The sequence below is a fragment of the Perognathus longimembris genome, chromosome 13, assembly GCF_023159225.1.
Source record: "Perognathus longimembris pacificus isolate PPM17 chromosome 13, ASM2315922v1, whole genome shotgun sequence".
In the NCBI taxonomy this organism is placed as follows: domain Eukaryota; kingdom Metazoa; phylum Chordata; class Mammalia; order Rodentia; family Heteromyidae; genus Perognathus; species Perognathus longimembris.
The window spans coordinates 8,653,029-8,666,339 of NC_063173.1; the positions used below are offsets into that span (position 1 = coordinate 8,653,029).

The following is a 13,311-nucleotide window of genomic DNA, read 5'->3' on the forward strand; positions in this document are numbered from 1 at the left end:
GGGGCTTGGACTCAGGGCCTGAGCACTGTCCCTGGCTTCTTTTTGCTCAAGGCTAGCACTCTACCACTTGAGCCACAGCGCCACTTCTGGCCGTTTTCTGTATATGTGGTGCTGGGGAATTGAACCCAGGGCCTCATGTATATGAGGCAGGCACTCTTGCCACTAGGCCATATCCCCAGCCCCTTCAATTGTGTTTTAAGGAAGGAAAAATGCATGAAAGAGTGGATGGCAAGTTAGTGTTGTGGGTTTGCCAAACAATGTGTTACTGTAAGTAAAAGCTAATAAAGAAAACAAAATTTCTAGGTAAAAATTGAAAGGCTCAGGCAGAAAAACTTTTCTCATTCCATCCACGTACATCCAAATGCAGGCTTTCACCATAACCCAAATTTAAATGGTACACACATAAAAATGCTAACAATAGTCCTTTGCTGAGGATTTATTACCCATAGGACATCAAGCTTAGCTCTTTATGTACACTCTCTTAATCTTCACATGAATTGATGAAGTACTATTTCTTTTTAAAAATCTTATTTATATTATCATTAAATATCTTTAAGTAATGGTAAAAGGGGTTTCTATTCAATAAGTCAGTGTGTATCATGCATCTTGATTAATGTCCCCCCTTTAATCATTCTCCCTAATCTTTCCAGACACCACCCACCTCCACAATTTACCTGGTTTTGTGAAAAATGATGGTTGGATGTCACACAGTAGGTGGCAGAGCCTTAATGGTTTATGTTGTCAGGACCAAGAGCCTCTCTCATTCTTCCATATAACACACAAGTTAGTAATATTTTCTGAGAAGGAATCCTGAGTTGTCACTGCTTTTTGCCTAGGGTTACTTCTTCTACTGAACTTGGTGTGTGCTGGTGCTAGAATTTGGATCTGGCTCAACCTTAACTAAGTTAAAAAAATACAGATTTATCAAAGATAAAATCAAATAGATCATAAAGTTTTCTCCATCAAGAAAGACACATGGTGAAAGACACTCATCATGAAGGCAGAAAACCATGTTCTTTCTCTGCCTGCAAACACTTGCTTGAGTCTCCTTTCTCTCCCCTCTCTGGGTCTCAGTTTCCTGATCTGAGAGTATTGGAGGGAGATCACTTAGTTATGAGGCTGGAGTTGATACACTGGGGGCAAGGGTGGAAGTTCCTAGAGTTTTTAGGAAGAGCAACTTGGGCTAGAACAATCTGGAGAATGTGTCTTGCAGTCTACTTTGTCTACTTTGTGGCTGCTTTCCAAGGGGAGCATTAGTACCCCCCCTCCAAGGGATCTGATCAAGCCCCTCTACCCTGGGCAGTGCAGATTGTACTGCTCCTATCTCCTGCTGTCCTTCTATCCTGGCAGAAGCCGTCCATCCCTTCTAGGAGGCTCCTGCTTTTGTGTTCCACTCTGCACTTTTGAACTCTCCACCCCACAGCCCTGGCGGCAGCAGGGGAACATTGGATGCTTCTCTAGCGGGGAATTCCTGTGATGGGGAAAAAGGCACCTCCCAAGCCACACGGGCAGCTGCCCAGACTTCTTCATCCTGAGGACTCAGAGGGGAAATGGCATTGGAGCTGCCAGGGAAAGCATTCCAAGGCCAGGGCTCGCTTAAAGACACAGGACGATGGTGGATATTTGATCTCTTCTCCCCTTGCAGCAAGGGTGATCTGTGCCTGGGAGTCCTGGAAAGCTATGTGACAGTGTAATGAGACTAGACTGTGGCCAACTGGTGAGTAACCATCACCCGGAATACAGACTTTCCTGTGTAAGGTGGTGATGTTCTGCCCTTCCGTCTGCCAGCTAACAAATGTAGTGTGAGGGTTGGTGGGGGGAGCAGAACATTCCAGGGGTTGTAGACCTGGTTTCTGTGTTCCAGAGGTCAGGACCTGCCATTCTTTCAAGCACCTGGTCTGACCTCTTTCAAGCCTGAACAAATATGAGAGACCTGGGAGGAGCAGGTGAACTTGCTAAGCCTGTCTCCAAACAGAATGACTAAAAGATATCACTCATATTTCCATGGACGTCTGCTCCGTTGTCTGAATGAAAAACACATGCAGAGTTCCCACCAGTGGAGTCCAGTGGGAATATCAGTTATCACCCTATGGAAAACCAGTTCTTTCCTTTTCTTTCCTTCCAGGAACTAGATATGACAGAGTTATGGAACTCTAGGTGTTTTTGTTTTTCTATTTTACACATGCCATTAAGCTTTATGCCCTCAAAATACTCTCAGAAAAAGGATGCATGGTAAAATAAGTTTGGACAACTCTGTATATTACACATGCCATATATGTGTATTAGAAATGCTGAGAAGTCCACGTTAAAAAAACCCGAGTAACCCAGCATTTTCTACACTTATTTGACCAGAGACCTTACTCTGCTGTGTCACCTTTCCATGCCTGTAGTGGAGCACACTTTGAGAGACCCAAGTTCCAGCAGAAAGGATTTTGTATAGGTGAGACACTATGGATTCAGGGTGAGCCCACCATCTCTCCATGATTGTACAATCATTGCTGTTTCTGACTATGATCTTACAATGACGGATTTCACCTCCTTCAAATCTATCCTTCATTCTTCAACCCATTCTCGATACCTTATTGTACACAAATTTTCTTAGGCCACTTATTTTTGAAGAATTCCAACGGGACTTTCAACAGGGAATATTCATATTCCCTGGCTGATGTTCACTTTGGTCCCAGCCTGATTGCTTAGTATCTATCCTTGACTTGCACCATTTTGCAAGTTTTTTTTGCAAGTCTTTTACACAGGGCCATATCTTTGTTGTGACTGCTGGTCTCTCTGTTTAGAAGGTTCCTTTGTGCCCACGCAAACCTCTACTCAAATTGTAGGGCCCAATTTACCCAAATGACTACAAACCAGCCCTCACTAAAGCCACCAGCACAACCATGTTCATTGGAGCATTATTTACCATAGCTAAAATAGGGAATCAACCCAGATGCCTCTCAGGAGATGAATGGGTCAAGAGAATGTGGTACATATACACAAGGCGATTCTATCAAAAAGAATGACATTGCCCCATTCCTAAGGAAATGGAAAGACTTGGAAACAATGATATTAAATGAAGTAAGCCAGACCCAAAGAAACATAGGGTGCAAGGTTTCCCTCATTGATAATAACTAGAGTATGTCTATAAATCCACAAGTTAGTCCAATGGATGGTAAAAGAAAAATAATTATACTTGGACATGATTAATTAAACAGTACTCTAAGCATTCACACAAGGAGAACAAAGGAGGATTTTCTTATGAGAGGATCACAATGGCTCAATAGCTTTGTGCCTATGACCATATAAATGATGCTTATCAAAGAACTCCAAAAAGGGAAACAAGAGGTTCTTATTGTACTGTTTGCAGTTATTTCTTTTTACCATTTGATTTATTCCCCCTTGTCCCTGTTTTTTAGTTCTGTACCCTTTGTCTTGTATATAAGTTTATCTGATTTGGGGAGGGGAAGATGACAAAAGTTGAACCAGTTCAGCAGTGATACTAGCCACTATTTTGGAAATGAACTTTACAACTTGGGGAGTGGGGTTTGAGAGGAGAAAATGTAAGATAAAATAAGGAAGTGGGTAACACTGTTCAGAAAGATATGTACTCATTACCTGACTTATGTAATTGTAATCATCTGTATATCACCTTTAAAATAAAATTTAAATTAAAAAAATTGTAGGGCCCAGCTCAAATGTCATCTCTTCTAGAAAGCTTTCTCTGACCAATCATATTCCTTGTCCTTAGGATAGTGTGAATTCTCGTCTATGGGTTATTCTGGACACACCTAACACCCCCCCACCCCCATTATAGTAACTTCATACCCCAAACATTTATTGAAATTTTTATTCTAACTCAATTAAAGACCTGTCTCAGGAAGACTTCTATATGCTAGGAACTATACTAGGTATGATATAAAACTTAATCCAAGTTTTACAAGGTCTACATGAGATAGAGATTGAGGAGTCAGTGTCTGGAAGATCATTGATGTCCTTCATAGACCACTTTTAGTGGAGTGGTGAAAGAGAATTGTACTGCATGGGGTTAAGTATAAGTGGAAGGGGAAGATTATGTGTTTTAAGAAGTTTGGTGATGAAATAGAGTACAGAATAGCTATTGGGCAATGCAGAACTGAAGGATGAATTTGTTTTGGAGATGGAAAGTATACACACGAGATAAGGCAATATGGAGGAGATAATGGATGAAAGACAGGATGTAAGATGGGAGGATGGGGGGATTCTGAGCAGCTGGTCAGAATGTGAAGAAGACAAGGGTGGATTATCATGGGGCTGACAGGAACTCTCTTACCGCAAGCCAGCCACAGATGTGCATGGGGAGTGACGCACTCTTCTTAGGTGGGAGGATCAGTGAGAGGGGCTGGAGAAGGAGTCACAAGGATGATATGAAACTTGTTCTGTAGGTGAGGAAGCTGAAATGGATTGGAGAGAGGGGCTCAGTAGAGCTTGAAAAAGAGAAAGCAGAGTGGAATGAGGCACAGGGATATCTTTCAAAATTAGCAAGGACTGTTCTGTGAGAAAAGAATAAATCTGACTTGCTTTTGTGTGGCCATGAGGAAAATAGCAGAGTCAAGGAGACTTCGAGATTTCAGTGTTATGTAAGGCAGAAATTTCACACACTAGGTAGACAGAGTTGCTGGAGGTGATTCTGTGGTCACCGGGGGTTCACATGGTAAGGAAATCATGGAAGGGATCCACACAGGGTGTGGGTAGACCTCAGAGGTCCTTTCCTTCCCAGCATCCTGCCTGGGCGGTCCCTGGCATGCCGCCTGGTCACTAGACTCGCTCCTAGAAGTGGCACTGTGACCTCAGGGGGAAACTCAAATGACCGGCAAGATAGTCACAGGAAGCAGCCATTTCTAGGCCCAAGTCTCAGAATAATGTGGTCATTCCTCAGTCATGGCCCTGATGACAAGTTTAGGCTGACAGAAAATACTTCAGGAACAGTGGGATTTCCTCGTGAATTTCCCTGTTTGTCTGAGTTCCTGGGCAGGCACATACATGGCGCCAGCAATCCTAGGCCTGGGAGGAGGGTGGGGGCTGACCTATTGACCTTCCAATCTCTCATAGGTCCATGTCCAGCAGTCAGTTATTCCTCCAGAACATAGCAACTCAACCCTGAAAGTCCTAACAATCTTTTTCAGTCAGCCACCCACTGGCTAGCCTGGAGGCTTCACTTGTCATTCACAATCCCCCACAGGTTATGTGTCTAGTCGCCATGAGGCACTGATGCTCTCCATGAAGCTCTCTATTGTTCCTGCCCTCTGTTCTGTTCAGACGTGCTACTGTAGAGTGCACATCATGCAGCCAGGGGGGATGCGATCACATCTGACCCTCCTTGAAGTCTCTTGTGGAACTCGGTGAATTCTATTTTGAATTATGCCAGTCGGTCTATGGTTAGAAGATGGCAAAGCAGGGAAATGAGGTCTGTGTGTCTGGGAACTTTCAGTACCCAAGTGAATCAAAGTTAGTGAGAGGAAGGAAGGAAAAAGACCAGCTTACATAGCAATGCAGGATCAAAGCAGGCACTAGACTGCCAGTCCTAGAAGGCAGAGCGGTATCTCAGTGTCCATTGCATGGTAGGATAGCTGAAGAAGAGCTTTCCTGCCCCCTTCTCTGGACATACACATCTCAGACACTTACCTTGGAGAACAAGCAAAGTACTGCATATCCAGTGCCCTGTGATTATATGTTGAACAAATGAAATCACGAATGCACACCAGGGAAAAAGTTCTTTTTCAGAGGAGTGACCAATCTGCACATTCGAATTGGAATCACCAGCACCTATCCAGCCTCATACCCCTTAGAGGTGCACAGGGACAAAGCATCTGCGTGCCACAATATCTGGAGTCTCTTTTTTTGACCCCCCAGGGAAGGAAGTTAACAAGTGCCACCTGCAAGGAACAGTGTTTCAGCTAGATTGAAAACACAGGCCAGCAAAGGGTTCCCTATAGCCAAAGGCAGCAGGTTTTGGAGGCTTGTAGATTTATGAGTCTAGCTGAGTGATTTGGGGCTTGTAACTTAACCTTTTGGAACTTGAATTTCTTGACCTTTATGAGTTATTGGATAGTTAAATGTAATGTACTCAGCACAATGTAGATGCCCTATAGAAGTCATTTGCCAACACTTTGCTGCAAATAAGGCCATGATGTTTTAAATCCAACTAAGGTTCTGAATCCTTTAACCACCTATTCTCTCTATCAGGCAGGGCCATTGGGCAGGCAAGCAGTAAAATCTACACAAATCTAGCAATAGTGATGAGAGCCCTCTTTCTTCCCTCCCCCAGAGTCGATTGTACGATCCTTGACAACAAAGTACATTTCATGTTCTGACTGTGTTCAGTGAATCTAAACCAATATGAAAGTTAGATTAGTTAAAACCCAGGACTAAGGGCCAGCATCTTAGCCTTTTAAGCTACAACCAGATGCAAAAGAGACCTTGTTTCAGACCACGTTGTCTCTGCTCCCCTCCCTAGCCCCTGCTAGTTTTGGTTTTCTTCCCATGACTCTAGGGAGAGGATTTGCAGAAGAAACATGTTGAGGAATTCATAACCAGTCAGAATGTTGTGGCACCGAACCAATAAAGCATCGCCTTCCAAAACACCTAATTATAACAGAGGCAACCAATCAGAACATTGTCTGTCATACATAAATGCCTATAGTCAGCCACTAGGAATCTTCTCCTCCCCCCACCCCCTGCTCCCATAAGAGCCCTTCCAGCAAGTTACTTCTCTACCAAATTGAATTCCTCGCAGTCGCTTTCCCTCATCTGTAGGCTTCATTTGTCTAATTCTTGAGATAAGAAGCCTGAAAGGCTACCATGGTGGCAGCAGGCAGTGGAGGTGCCACGCTGCCAGGCGTTGTCTGCCACGGAGCTGAGCACAAAGCTGCAGCCCTAACAATCGCTACTGGCTGCGGAGCCTGAGGGGTGTGTGGGCTCTGCCCACCACCAACCATAGAAAAGCCACACAGCACAGACACGAGCACAACAGCACTCATCCTTTCATAATCTTCTAGAGCTAACATGGAATCCTCAAACTGGTTGTATGTAGTCTGGATATCACAGCTTAGTTTTCCTTTGCTTCTATCACTTTAAAACGAATAGGAGACGTTCAGAGCCCCAGAGTCTTAGCTTTTCCCTTGGGAGTAGACAGGGCTGGCACGCTGGCTGGGGTCTGAAGTTCATTGCCACGCCTGCAGGGGTCGCCAAGCTCTGGTGAACTATGGGGCAATTGGAGGACTGGCCCTTAAAGGGTCAGGAAAGAAGAAGAGGAGGCCCTGGATGTGAGGGATGTACGAGGTTGCTTTCTCTTCACTGCTGTGAGCTAGGGAGGTGTGCGGAATTGTTGTTGTTGTTGTTTGGTTTTGTTTTTGCACGTGTGCCCATCTACTAGAGCTTGAAATGGGCGCTTTTATTTGCTGGAGGTTCACTATCACTCGAGCCACACCTCGAGCCCAGCTCTTTTGCTGCTTAATTGGAGATGAATCTTCTCTGCCGATTCCTGCTCTAGGTGGCTTCAAACCATGATCCTCAGATCTCAGCCTCCTCAGAAGCGAGGATTGCAGGTGTGAGCCAGCAGCACCAGCTGGAAGCTAGAGTGCTTTGAAGACATTTGTACAGCTGAGAACTGTCTGTTCAGCTCATTTGCCTATTAGTCGGATTATTTGTTCTTTTGGTGTTTAATTTTTCAGGTCTTTGTATATTCTGGATATGAATCCTTTTTCCATTGAATAGCTTGGTGAATTGCTTCTTGATTCTGATCATTGTTTCCTTTGTTGTGCAAAAACCTAAATTTGATGCAATCCCATTTTTCCATCCTTGCTCTTATTGGCTGAGTAACTGCAGTCCTGTTCAGAAAATATGCCTATATGCCAGACTTTTCTCTATGTTTTCCTGTAGTAGTTTCAGGTATTACTTTACAGCCTTTAATCCATTTGGAGCTGATTTTTACAAAGGATAACAGGACTTAACATTTTCTGCATGTTGATAATGCAGATTGGGCAGTACCATTTGTGGAAGAGGCTATCTTTTCCTCAGTGTATGTTTTTGGCTCCTTTTTCAAAGATGAGATGGTCGAAGCTGTTCTGTTTCATTTCTGATTCTTTAATTCTGTTCCACTGCTCTATGTGTCTATTTCTGTGCCAGTACTATGATGCTTTTGTTAGAAGGGCTTCTATAGTACAATTTAACTTTGGTATTGTGATCGATCTAACATTACTCCTTTCTTAAATCAAGATTGTTTTTGTTCTTCAGGTTATTTTTAAATGCTTCCATATGAAATTTAGAATTTATTTTTCTGAGAATCATGACATTGGGACTTTGATGGGCACTGCATTGAATCTGTAGGTTGCTTTCAATAGTATATACATTTTCTCAATATTATTCCACCAATCCATGAACATGGGACATCTTTCCATCTTCTAGTGTCTTCTTCAGTCAGTCCTTCTTTCCTTCCCTCTTTCTTTTTTCCTTCCTTCCTTCCTTCCTTCCTTCCTTCCTTTCTTTCTTTCTTTCTTTCTTTCTTTCTTTCTTTCTTTCTTTCTTTCTTTCTTTCTTTCTTTCTTTCTTTCTTTCTTTCTTTCTTTCTTTCTTCCTTCTGTCTGTCTATCTTTCTTCTTTCTTTTTCTTTCTCTCTTTCTCCCTCCCTCCCTTCCTATCTGTCCTGGTCCTGGGGCTTGAACTCAGTACCTGCGTGCTATCCCTGAGCTTCTGTTGCTCAAGGTTAGCACTTTACTACTTAAGCCATAGCTCTACTTCTGGGGTGTTTTTTTTTTTTTTTTTTGTAGTTTATTGGAGATAAGAGTGGCATGGACTTTCCTGCCCTGGCTGGCTTTGAGCTGTGATCTTTAAATCTTAACCTCCTAAGGAGCTAGGATTACAGGTGTGAACCACCAGTGTCTAGCTGGTATCCATTAAAGAGATTGGTGTATAATTCTTTTTCTTTTGTTGTGTCCTTGTTTAGTTTTTTTTTTTTAAATAATACTGGCTTCAGAAAATACTTCTGATAGAGTTCCTTCCCTTTTTCATTGAAATGTTTGAGAAGTATTGGTACTAATTCTTCTTTAATGGTCTGATAGAATTTGTAAGTGAAGCTGTTTGGTATTGAGTTTACTTTTGTGGTTTCTTTTTCCTTCTTCAGTTCAGCTTTTGGAAAGAAAGAAAGTAACAGTGGAATAAGAGGATGGCAGCTTGGGGGGGGGGCTGTGAATGGCTGGGATGTGTGTATTAAGTAAATCATGGTTGCATGAGTATGGCATCACTACACAACTACCCCAAAGGAGATGGCTTTGGAATTGCCTGAATTAACAATGACAATAATAAACAACAGAAAACGTGAAGTATTTGTTACCATTTAGGAAAATGTTAATAATTTTATATGGATAGTCTCATCTATTCAGCATAAGCACTCCTGCAAGTTAAAAATGCATGTTAGGTACAGTGGCAGACACCAGTATCCTCAGCACTAGAGAGGCTGAACTCTGAGAGTTCAAGGCTAGCCTGGACTACATAGTGATAGTTGTTTCAGAGAACCAAATTAAAAACAAATCCAAGACACTTTAGAGATGAGGAAACTGAGGCACACATGAATCAAGTACTGTGTTAATAAGTAGCTTGTTAATAAGAGTTTCAAACATAAGCAGTCTAGCTGTAGAACTCACGCTTTTATGCATAATAGTTAATGGTAGAGTCTTCATAGTGTCTCCTATTTTATGTGAGGCACATGTACTTTATAAATTTCAGTTTCCTCTTAAAATGAAGCTAATAATATTTTCTGTTTCACAGGGCTATTGTGAGAACCAGATGAATTAATATAGTATGAAGTGTTTCTTTTTTATCAGTGTCTGCATTTAAAAGGTGATTAAGCAAGAATTGTTATTTTAAATCTGTTTAAAAGAGGGAAATGGAGCCTCTCATTCATTCACACTAACCCACATAACACAAAAAACACACATCTATTCCTTCATCTACTCTGATGTAATCAGAGAGTTTTATGGCTGGACATGATTTTGTTCCTGTTGTTGAAGCCAGGCAATAAAATCAAGCTGGTGAGAGAAAATGAAAAGGAAACAGCCATCTGGAAGCATTGAAGCTATCTCCCTGGCCAGTGAATTTCTTGCAGTACCTTTTGGCATGAGTCCTAAGGCTGGACCTTAACAAGAAAACTTCAGACGCTCACAACTATTCAGTCTGCTTGGCCACAATGGAAGTGAGCAGGACTTGGAGAGTTGGGTTTTTATGCAGGTTCCTAGTACCTTCTGTGACTCAGGACAGACTCCCTTCAGGCCCAAGAACTGTCACGATGTGGCATCTGACTCTTATTCTGATGGGAACATGTAGGAGCTAGACTCTCAACAATTAGCCATGTCATCCTGTGACTGGAAAACTGTCTTGCTTCTTTAGAGGCCAGATGATCCAGAATGAGTTTCAGAGTTCCTTTGTCTAAGCTTTTCCTCAAATGTAGGTTGATTCATACATAGCCTTCAGTATATTATAATGGTAGTAAAGGTACCAATCAACCAGCCCTCCTTCATCAGTTTCTGTGGAGACATTGTGGGGAAGCCACGTCCTCTAGTAACTACCAGTCCGGTAGAGATGTTTGAGCCATAGGACATGAGATGGGAATGATCTGTAAAGTCCATCTACTCTAGGCCAAACAATACTTGACTTAAGCCCTTCTACAAAAGTCTAGGTCCATCTTTGCCCAACCTCTTCTCTGACTGTAAAGAAAAAAAATAAGCTTAATAACCTTATTCAACCATTATAGAAGAGATACCACAATATTGTGTATGAATAGCAAATGAAATATACAATTCACAAAAGTATAACCAAGCAGAGTTTCAAGTCTGCTGGTCAGGTAGATTTCCCTAGATTTTTTTTTTTTGCCAGGCCTGGGCTTGGACTCAAGGCCTGAGCACTGTCCCTGGCTTCTTTTTGCTCAAGGCTAGCACTCTGCCACTTGAGCCACAGCGCCACTTCTGGCTGTTTTCTATATGGGTGGTGCTGGGGAATCGAACCTAGGGCTTCATGTATGGGAGACAAGCACTCTTGCCACTAGGCCATATTCCCAGCCCGATTTCCCTAGATTGATGGACGGAATGACTCTGATCAAGAACATTATACACGTAAGTGGCTATGTTACATTGTAATCCCTTTGTACAACCATTTGTAGATAAAAATAAATTGAATACAAATGGTTAATTTGGTAGATCATACACCTGAGCAATATATTAACCTCCCACTGACTTTGCTACAGACAACACTGTTGACTAACAGGTTAAAACTCTTCTGGGAAAGTTGTAAGTCATTGTCTTCTACTGAAAAAAGTTGCTTTTTCATTATCTGCTCCTGTTCTATGATAAAAGATTGATTTCTGGGGCTGGGGATATGGCCTAGTGGCAAGAGTGCTTGCCTCAAATACATGAGGCCCTGGGTTCGATTCCCCAGCACCACATATACAGAAAATGGGCAGAAGTGGCGCTGTGGCTCAAGTGGCAGAGTGCTAGCCTTGAGCAAAAAGAAGCCAGGGACAGTGCTCAGGCCCTGAGTCCAAGCCCCAGGACTGGCCCAAAAAAAAAAAAAAATTGATTTCTTTTGTATCTTTACATGTAGCTACAAGGTTAGCTATTCCTGGGGAAAAGGATTAAAATGATGTGAGTCATGAGATTTCTAATCAGCAAAATTTGCTTGAGATTTACAAAGCCCAGGCCATCTGGTAGATGCACAGATAGCAGCAATCTGCCTAAAAAAAGCAGACCACCCAGCATTTGTGACTACCCTGGAATCTGCAACTGGCCTAGCACCAGACTCCAATCCCTACAAAAAAGCCTTGTGCCTACAACTCCTGAGCAAAACGGCCTCAGTGAGTAATAGGTTCCATCTTCTCTGTTTTCCTAGCTTTCTAAATATATACATTCTTGACTTGGGGTCACTGAGTGATGATTAACGTAGAAAGGTGCAGTAACAACAGACATGGAGTGTGCCTTGACGCTATATGCCCAGTGTGGTGAACAGTTGTGGAATCCCATTCCTTGTTTCTAGCATTTACTTTAGTAATGTGCTGTGGTGCTTTGAATGAAGGTCTGGCAAGTACTAAATCCTTCAATACTTCTCAGTCAGATCAGGAGAGAATAGAGATATTTAGTTGTGTTTTAGATGTTTGAATAGAAATCCTACAAATTTAAGAGTAGAGGCAATAAGCTGGTGAGACACCTGTAGGAGGTGGGAAGGGCAGTTCCACCGAGGCTGGAAGGACACTGGGAAGGCATGATGGGGCACGTGGCTCTAGAAGGTCAGGGTTCACGTCAAGTTTCGAAGGTTCAGGGGGAGCCATGTGGAGAGACTGAGCAAAGGAGTCAGAGGTGCAAGGTAGTCCAGGTATCTTTGAAAGGAAAGCTTTTCTATACAGGCTGTTGATAGTAGTCATAAGTTTTTTTTTTTTGTTTGTTTGCCAGTCCTGGGCCTTGGACTCAGGGCCTGAGCACTGTCCCTGGCTTCTTTTTGCTCAAGGCTAGCACTCTGCCACTTGAGCCGCAGCGCCACTTCTGGCCATTTTCTGTATATGTGGTGCTGGGGAATTGAACCGAGGGCTTCATGTATACGAGGCAAGCGCTCTTGCCACTAGGCCACATCCCCAGCCCTAGTCATAGGTTTTGACTCTGGTTAACTTGACTGAGAGAGAAAGACTTTGATTTTTTCTTGGAACTAAAAGATAGATGACTTATTTTCTTTTACAAAGCCAAGTTTCAATAACTATGTTTCTCTTCTTTGTTACTCTCATTTCGACAGCCCTAAAATCCCTATATATTTAGAATTTGGGGAACTGGTTGAAAAAAAAGAAAGAGATATTCTTCCCTGATTTGCCTACAGGCTGAAGCTGCTGCTTATGTCAGATGTCTGGCTAACTCATGTTAGTTGTCAGGCAGAACTGGGGCTCCCGGTGCAAACTTCAATTAGACAAGTCCTCTCTATTCTCTAAGCAATAGAAATTAGGAATGTGCAGGGAAAGGCTTTGGGATAACTTGTCACGGCACAGCAGTGTCCGGGCACAGTGCCCCGGACCCCCACAGGCAGAGGAAAAGCAGCAAGGATGCAATGACTAGTTTTTGCCATGGAATCTTAGTCTTTGTCTCAAAGATCCAGCTGGAGAAGGCTTCCAGCATCCTATTTTTGAAATTCACAGACTTAAATGGAGGTTCTCTCTGCTTTGGGGAGTCTTATCGGCCAGCTGCAGGAAGCAGGAACAGAGCCATCTACACACAGTGACTTGTTTTCAGGCTAAAAACTCCTCAAGACAAGTAATGA

At 42.7% G+C, this 13,311-nt stretch overlaps 1 protein-coding gene and 1 long non-coding RNA gene across 2 annotated transcripts in view; one reads left to right on the forward strand and one right to left on the reverse strand.

Moving 5' to 3' along the window:
* The window catches only part of Me3 (malic enzyme 3), a 167,385-nt gene that overhangs the window by 23,065 nt on the left and 131,009 nt on the right, over positions 1–13,311 (reverse strand). The gene's annotated exons all lie outside the window — the stretch shown is intronic.
* Positions 12,039–12,712, forward strand: LOC125361763. The gene is made up of 2 exons (XR_007212992.1): positions 12,039–12,428; positions 12,645–12,712. It is a non-coding gene; the product is annotated as an uncharacterized LOC125361763 (long non-coding RNA).